The sequence below is a fragment of the Balaenoptera musculus genome, chromosome 3, assembly GCF_009873245.2.
Source record: "Balaenoptera musculus isolate JJ_BM4_2016_0621 chromosome 3, mBalMus1.pri.v3, whole genome shotgun sequence".
Taxonomy (NCBI): Eukaryota; Metazoa; Chordata; class Mammalia; order Artiodactyla; family Balaenopteridae; genus Balaenoptera; species Balaenoptera musculus.
Window position 1 is genome coordinate 103,261,232 of NC_045787.1, and position 9,252 is coordinate 103,270,483.

A 9,252-nucleotide genomic window follows, 5' to 3' on the forward strand; every position below is an offset into this window, starting at 1 on the left:
TGTTCGTAGGAAATAGGCTTCATTCAGCCTCCATGACCTTCCCTGAGTTCCAAAGGGCCAGTTCAAACAGTTGCTAATCAGGGAAGGGAGGGGATGCGGAGACAAAGGAAGAGCAGTCAAGAAACAATAGTGCAGCCTTAGGGTTCCCCCTCAATGAATATATATAACAATATCTTTGAGCTGTTTTGCAGATACTAAAACCCCCACCAGGTGAAAGAAATTAACTGTATGCCACCCACAAGTACATAGACCCCAGACTGGTTGGAACCAGAAGGTTAATGAGGCTGACTCCCAATTACCTCACCACCAACCAATCAGAAGAATGTCCATGAGCTGATCATGCCCTCCTCTTTGAACCATTACAGTAAAACTCACTACCTCCTCCAGGTCAGGACACAGTTTTGAGGGCACTAGCCTTCTGTGGCCCCCTTTGCCACAGCAGAATAAAGAGTAAAGCTATTCTCTTCTACTTCACGCATAACTCTGTCTCCGAGATTCAATTTGGAACTCGTGTACAGAGGCTGAATTTCGGCATCAATCACTGAGTTTCTTTTCTAACATTCAACATCATGAGGCTCAGTACATTACAGTCTATCATTATAAAGTCAGTCCTGCAATGATTGCCTTCTCCTTCATGCCCAAAAATCAGGTAGAGAATTTTCCAAAAGAGGTCAAAACTTTTACTAATAATAAAATTTTCTAATGCTGGTATTATGCACGTGCAATCAAAGAAGAAACCTAGAGTTTTCCTATGAAAAAGTCCCTCTCCAGAAGACTGCACCTGTGAGAAGATAATTTTTGAATGTCATTAATACTACAGTGTTCTGGGCTATCCTATAGTCTTACCCTTTTCATCAGCCTTTTGCTGATTGTTGGAAAGACTGCCGACTCTGCCCCCTAATCAACCATTTGGTATTTGTAATTCTCCCCTTAATGACAATAACGTGTTTGTGGATTGTGGTTGTGAATGTCCCTGATTACAATGCAAAGGGAACAGAGGGACACGATCTTAAGTTACTGTTTGCCTTAATAGCTACATGTAAACTGCTGTACCGGTTTAGGGACCCAGGTTTCACTAAACCAGGACATCCCAATTTTGGTGGAATGAGCAAATGGGCTAGAATCTGGAGGAGAAGATTCTAGTTCGATAGGCATAGTTGTGAGATCTGGGTGATCAAAGAACTTCGGACTATTACAGATATGAGCACTACTGGAGGGGAAGATGCAAAGGGGGAAAGGGAGCTGAAAATATACTACCTCATTGCTGTGTTCAGATTACCCTTGAACTAACTGTACCCACCACCATCTGATATAAGCAACTTCCTGAAGCTCAAATATGATTAAATATTGGCTCTGAAAATGTTTTTAGTAATTGTGAGCAAAAACGCTTCTCCCTCAGGGAAGCTTTACAACACTTATATGTCTTCACCAGTTTTGAGAATGAGTAGTGGGAGGTTGTGGGAGGGGGAATGGAAGCCATTCAGGGGTCCATGTGTCTGGCTCAGAGGGGAAGCCAGGCTTTGCTGAAGTAACACTCCTCTTTCATAGATGAGTCAAGTTCACACAAAGGGTAAGTGGCAAGCCCAGGACCCAGGCTGCTGAAATCTGTGGCCAGAGGTCTTTTTCAGGCACCGCACTATCCTTACAGGTTTGGATACTCATCCTGACATTGTTCTCCATGCAAATCCCAGCTAAGGTGGAAATGGAGAAAAGAGAAATCTGCTGATGACTTCTACACACATGACAGTGCATATCTGAAGACTGACTTAGAAATTACCCAAGTGTCTCCAGCTATTTCTAAACATCGTTGTTTGTTTTAGATTCACAATACTGAAATGAAAATAGTTGTAATAAGCTTGGTGACTGCTTACTAGCACCTGCCTCATAAATCAGTATAAAAGGGGAAACCTGGGTTAAACCATCTTTGTAAGGAGCAAACAGGTTCTAATAGCTTCACTCCTTCTCAGTGTAATAACTTCTCTTTTAGGAAAGGTCATAGCCTTGATGAAAAATGGAATTACACAGCCAGAAGAAACCATGATAAAGCAATTAATTTACCCCCACACCCAGAAAGGAGTTCATCCTAGATGGGATTATCTATCACCTTTCATCCATGTCCTTTCTAAAAAAGAGCCTCATAAAATGAGCTCAAAGAGGTTCTTTTATATGACAGCACTTTCACAAGTACTATGGCATTGCACAGATGTAAGGGATTATCATTCTTTAAGGATAAAGAGAGTTCAAAATCTCCAGCAGGAAAAAAATACAATGTTTCTTTCACATTTTCTTCTAGCACTTCTTTCTCATGACTACCCTAAATGCCTCCTTATTCTAATGAATCTATTTTCCCCTCAAGTTTTGTATAAATATTAATAGAAAACAAAATCATAGGATGTTAGATTTGAAAATTATTATCTCCTAATTCATCCCTCTGATTTCATAAATGAGGATACTAAGAACAGTTGGGGCCATAAACATAAATGTCTATAAGGGCTGGACAGGTAACATAAATAAGAAAATCAGTTGAGTAAGAAAAGTTCTGGGGCCTGAGAAAACAACAGCGCAAGCAGCACGATGAATGGTAGCTAACACACAGGCTCCGTGGAAGAGGCAGTGGAGGTGGGGGACCGTGGAAACTTGGAGAGTGCCAGCCCATCCGAAGGCAGAGGGTCCCCAATTGTGACTATGTGGGGAATACAAGCCCTTTGCTAGCTGAAGTAACAAAAACCTAAAATCCAAATTTTTGCAGGAAAATTTGTTGATTTTAAAATTGTTGCATTGGGCTTCCCTGGTGGCGCAGTGGTTGAGAATCTGCCTGCCAATGCAGGGGACACCGGTTCGAGCCCTGGTCTGGGAAGATCCCACATGCCGCGGAGCAACTGGGCCCCTGAGCCACAACTACTGAGCCTGCGCGTCTGGAGCCTGTTCTCCGCAACAACAGAGGCCGCGATAGTGAGAGGCCCGCGCACCGCGATGAAGAGTGGCCCTCGCTCGCCACAACTAGAGAAAGCCCTCGCACAGAAACGAAGACCCAACACAGCAAAAATAAATAAATAAATTAATTAAGTTCCTACCAAAATTCTAAAAAAAAAAAAAAATTGTTGCATTAACTTTTAAACACGGAAAATAAATCCACAAACAAATCAATCAAATAGTTGCAGGCCTATTCCCTTCTCCACCCTGCTAGTTCATGACCTGTGGACTCTGTCACATGATTTCTAATAGTCTCGGCTTCATTTTCTGTTTAAGAGCCTAAGGAAGAACAGCTTATGACCACTGAGTGGTCATTCCTACCCATTCAGTGGCCTGAGCGGTGGGAGCCACTGCCCAAGTCCTCTCCGAGGCGGGCTGGGCTCCTGTTCAGCAGGAACTGATGAAAAGGCTGCGAGGGCACCTGTGCCTTCAGACCGGTCTGCCACCGCGGGTTGAGGAGCCGTAAATTCGAGAGTGGCAGCAGTTCATATGCCCTGAATTTCCTCCAGCGCCAACACCTTTTCAGGCGCGCCCTGCTCGTCCTTTTCCATCTCTTCAGGGTCTCTGTAGACGTAGAGCAGCCGCGACCTCTCGCAGGTGCTCACGAGAGATGGAGTCGCGCAGGCGTCGAACTGCCGCGCAGGCGTCGAACTGCCGCGCAGGCGTCGAACTGCCGCGCAGGCGTCGAACATCCCGGCCAGCCTCCAGCACGTCACACCCGCTGAGGGAGGTCCCTTCCCATGCGTGGGATGGCAGTGGTCACACCGCGTAGAGGAGAGTCTGCTTTACCCAGAGCGATGGTAGGCCGGTTAACATAACCTGTGAAAGGGCTGGTGGTCGGCCCTGGGATCAGTAACCACCGGAAGTTGGTCGGGGCCCCTGGGAGGCTGCCTGGAGCTGGTTAGTGAAGGTTCTGGGCGGGGAGCGCCAGCAATAGGAGCAGCTCCAGAGGCAGCACAGACTTCAGCACAGCTGAATTCCTGGAGGATATGGCATGACCCCAGCCAGGTTTTCAATAGCAATAATGGCAGCAGCCTGCGGCAAAAGCTTCTCCCAGGTCCTCTGAAGCTTTATGATGTAGATGCTATCACTTTTCCTTTTGTAAATGAACTGTTCCATTTGGAAGTCAAGATTGGCGCCACCCAAGTGGGTTCCTGCTGCAGGGACTGTGAGGACAGCCTTCTTTATCCGCTGGACATGAAGGGCTCTGGACGTTGTGAATGTTTCCCTGTTATGAACAGAACCCAGGGCAATGCCATTTGGACCCGTCTCTGGGTAGCTCAAAGGCTGCCACCTTGAGAACTAAATTCCATCCTTTGTGTTCACAATATGACCGATCAGCACATAGGCACTAGGACATTTGTATTAGCCTTACAGAAATGTGAGTGTATGTTTCAGTTGAGCCTTACATTCCTCTAAATTTAACTTAGAATTGACCCTGGGAGGTTGCTCTTTGGAGGTCAGAGATTAAGAATACAGATTTCAACAACATGATAGCAGCAAACAGACTCAAAAGGAAATTGTAACTGTGATGCTAATTTGGCTAAGATCATGAACATCAGAATCATCTGAGGTTATTCACATAAGAGGGTTACTTTTTAAATCACCTATCAGACCTCTCTTTCCTAGGCAGAGTACACCAATTAGGTCTCCTTTTCTTATTTGTTACCTTTGTGTTGTTTGGTTTATTCCCCAGTGATTTCTTTCAAGCTAGGGTTGTCAAAATCCATACTTGACAAAATGCTGGACTATTGGTTGCTAGCACTAAGGAGTGACTACCAGGCACCTCTTCCTCCTAGGAAATGATATGCTTGCTTAAATCAAATACTGATGGGGAAAAAAAGCAAACATCAGCAGTGCATGTTTAGCCTGACACTGGATTGGGATAGAATTTGGCCTATTAAATGGACTTTGATGCTTTGTTCCCTACTGCAAAAGTGCCTCCACTCTCAGAAAACAGAAATTGGGGAAAACACACTCTCTGCATAGAAATAAAAACAATGCTCTAATATTAAAGGGAAAACACAATGATAGAAAAGTCAGTAAGCAGCTCAGCAAAGCTATTACCATGCTTATTGCCATTTGAAGGCACAATGATTGAAGTTATTGTCTTAATGTAAGATTACTAAATAATGCATCCCATAAAGGAGAGACATTGTGTTGGCCATAAAATGTGTGTGACTGCAACAGAATTCATACTTATTTAATGACACTTTAGAATCAGATGGTAATTAAAATGAAGTAGGAATTTTTAAAAGGCAAGAGAATTCAAACACACCAGTACATAAATTGAAACATTCTCTTTGTTTTGCAAGCACATAAAGAAGTAAATTTCACACAGGGTTTTTTTTTTTTTTTTTTTCTTTTTTGGCCCACTGGGAACAGCACAATTTTGACTCCTTGGTATTTCCACTTCTAATTGCTAGGAGGGTTCATTATCAGCTGTCTAAAGTGCGATACATCAACCTTGCAGAGCTGAGTTACAAAAGACGTTCACACATCTGATGGGCTGCTGTGCTAAATACATCTTAATTTGTGCTGCATCTGCTGTTTTCTAATTTGTTTGTCATGCCGTGAATGCTGCAGACTTTGTTAGAATAGCTTCCTGATTTTTTTTCTTTAAAAATGCATCAATTCTTCATTTAAAAAAAAAAATGGCTGTCTTCCATCATTGTTCATCTGTTTCTTGGAATGCCATAAACTCAATTCTGTTATGCACATTCATGTATGAAAAAATCCCGTGCATTTGAATATATATATGTATTATATTAGAATAAATGCACATGTATTTGCATGTGCACCAAGCCAAGTATTCAGTTTAATCACATAAAGCAAAACAAACATTTTTCAGCCGTTACTGGATGCACAAAGTGACAAACGCTCCAATCTCAGAATTCTGGCATGGATAAAAGTGCTTCAAGTCGCTGGGATCCGCTATGCAGAAGATGGGCATAAGGGTGGTGCTCTCAGTTCAGACCCAATGAAGCAGCAGTTCAAGTGGTAAACAAGCATATGCAATTCAGCATGATCTGGAATACACCAGTCTCACAATAGGGAAGTTTGAGATGGGAAAGAAAACAAATACCACCATCCCAGGCCCATGCCTCCCTCAATCTTTTCACAAATAACAGTGTCAAAGATGAAGGCAGAGCCTACTTCCTGGGCATGTGACCTGTGCAGTCACTTAAGTCTCATACTTAGAAAAGCTGAGTTGGGTTTAATACTCTGCTGTTGCTGTTTAGAAATTTTTAATAATTTATGAACAAGGGGCCCTGCATCTTCATTTTGCACTACACCCCGCAAATCATATAACTGGTCTTAGAGGCAGCATGCACATTAGGAATGCTGATGGAACAGCTGATAGATTTACTCTGTAGTATGTATTTGAAGCTTTTAGTCCTTTTATCTTTACGATCACAAAAATGTACACCTTTAAATGAAAAAGAAAGGAAGGATAAAAGGAAGAAAGTGGGGAGAGAGGGAAGCAAGAAGGGAGGGAAAAGCAAATAGTATTTTTTTTTCTGTATTCATATAGTTCTATGGGGCATGAGGGATGGAAGGCAGCCATTCCTAGGTATTATTTATTATTTCTAAGCACCGAGCTTCTTTGAATGAAACTGATTAAAGGAAAATGCCTTCCACTATAGATTTTGGAATCACCAGCCGAAGTGGCACCCAAAGTCAGTCCGCAAACTTAAAAAAAAATTAAACTAAATACAATTCAATTTTTTGGATAATTTCCCACCACCCCTTTCCCTTACACACACACACACACACACACACACGTAAAACATCAGGGAATACAGAGGGCTTGGAAATATCGGAGGAGTGTCTGGGCCTCGTTCCCTCCTGCAGGCTGCTTTTTGGGAGTGAGGCTGTGAACTGGGCTGCAGTGAGAGGCTGGCACGGAGGCTGGCATCCTTTGTGTATGCGCCTGGCGATAGGGATGCAGTTCAATGCCCTGGATTCCGCCGGCTGTATAGCCTTCCGAGAGGGAGATGTGGACCCCATTTACATAATGCCAGTCAGTCTTCCGTGTCAAGTTTTCCCAAGAACATGTAGAAACGATTACCAAGGCAGGCATTATGACGGGTGGCGTCACAGACCAATCAGGGCTTCCGTAAAGGAGTATGTTGAATCAATAACGCATACTGTTCAACCAGGGCTGAGAAACACACCTCATAAAGTAACAGCATTTGTAAAGGTTAATCAATTCAGCTAATTGTAAATGCTCTCAATTGTCAGTCCCTAAGCAGTCCCTTCTCTTTGTAGCTAGTAATTCACTGTGGGATGTAGCAGCTCTAAAACAGGAAGCAGAGAGAGAGAGAGGGGAAAGCAGTCAAATTTCTCATTACTCTCCCCATGTTGTGCTCTGCCAGTGTCTGTAAATGTCAATACGTTTACCACAGGGATGTAGCCTTTTTTCCCTACGAGCAATAGTTGCCTCTTTCATTACACACAAAACAAAGTAAAGAGCCTAATTATCTTGGTCTAGGCAGATGGAAAGGATATCAGGATATTGATCTTTGGGGCAATATCTTAAGGCAATGCATATGACTAATAAGCTGGGCAGTTAAAGGGATAGTCTTTCATTGACAACTGTAAGAAAAACACATCTTATTCACTGCTCAGAATTGACTCAGAAAAAGAAAGAAAATCCTTCTGAGAACAAACCATTGTGGAGGGTTTTTTAAATGAGTGTCTGTGGAGATTTGAGAAGTTGAAACAGCATGTCAGGCAGAAAACAATGAGGTAATTCTACACTGAAATATCAGACTCTGGCAGTGAAAGCAAACCAATGACTTTCTTGGAACCAGACAACTCCTTTCTCTGAGGCCTGATGATCAGAGTAACCCTTATTTCCAGGCCACTAATAAGGGTTCTACTGGGGACGCAGAATGCAATTTGTGTTAACAATGCTAGAAAAGTTCTAGAAAATGGTGATACACGACAAATGATAAATTGTCCTAAAAAAAGTCAATCTCTTTGTAAGATCTCACATACAGTCTTACTGTCCTTTACTTTGTATGTGTATATAGTATTACATTTCAGAAAGTCTTGTTTCGCTGCAGTTATAGAGATTAATCTTCTATCTTTAAAAAATATAGGAAGATACAGTTATTTTCAAGACTATTTACATAAGTGAAAAAAAGATGAGGAAAACAATTTCAAATGTTTTGATGCACAGTAATATTTATAGCAATGTGAGAAATAACTAACATTCACCCATTTATTATACTTTAGAACCCAGTGATATATATAATTTCCCATACTGAAACATGAACTGCTGAAACATGCAGTTTACCTTTATTTCATCTTCAACTTAGTAAAATATAAATTCTTTTTCCTTAGAAGTAAGGCTGTGAGGGTTTCACAAAATTTGGAAAAGTACAAAAAATCACAATACATGTATAATGTAAATCACAAAACTTCAACAATTTGACAAAAGAACATCCTCATCTTTTATGTGTTTCAGTTCAGTGTTATTAATCACAGACTTTGTAAAATTCTAGTTAAATACACACGAGGCCTTGTGTTCCCGTGAAACCGTTTGATAGTTCAGATACATCGGGTAGTTCAGTCAGACAAACCAAGTGACTCAGTCAAAACTTACCACCATGTTGCCCTGAACAGCATCAAAAATAATCTGGAGAAGACATGCACAACAAGCTGTTGGCAGCTGGCACATATCAAGATATTTTATCCCCCAAATATGTGGGACAATGCTAGATCTGTGTAGGATGGTAGCCTGTTTAATGTCAAATCACCTGGTGCATTGTAACAATAATGGTGTATGGTGGTCAGAAAACAAAATCTATGTGCTTCTCTAGGGTGAACAGAACCATTGGTTTATGAAAAGAATTCTGTTCTTCATGAACACAGTTTCATTCACCCATGAGTCCAATTTAAAACATGCCATGTTTACCTTTGAAAAATGAGAAATTAAAGAGTCAGGAATGTCCAGAAGCTACCTTACTGGCAAGTGGGGAAAGACCTCTTCAACAATAAACTCTCTCCCACCAGCTTCTCTCTTCCCCTCTTCCCTTCCTCTCTCTCCCTTGTTTTTTCTCTCTCTTCTGCTCCCCTTTTTTCTAAAATATACTCCTTTCATCTAACAATACCATTTTCCCATAGTTTCAGGAGAAATTTCCTGACATCTTTGAAAATGCTGAGAATCAAAAATGAAATCCTCTATATGCAGTTTTTCACCTTAAAGGAATTGAAATACCTGTTAGATTTTCAAGAACTGCAGCTTCAGGCAAGCAATGAGCAAAATTA

The 9,252-nt window shown here is 41.7% G+C and overlaps 1 pseudogene; it reads right to left on the reverse strand.

Moving 5' to 3' along the window:
* Positions 1-3,267: 3,267 nt before the first annotated feature.
* LOC118892523 lies at positions 3,268-7,057 on the reverse strand (annotated as a pseudogene).
* Between the last annotated feature and the right edge of the window lie 2,195 nt (positions 7,058-9,252).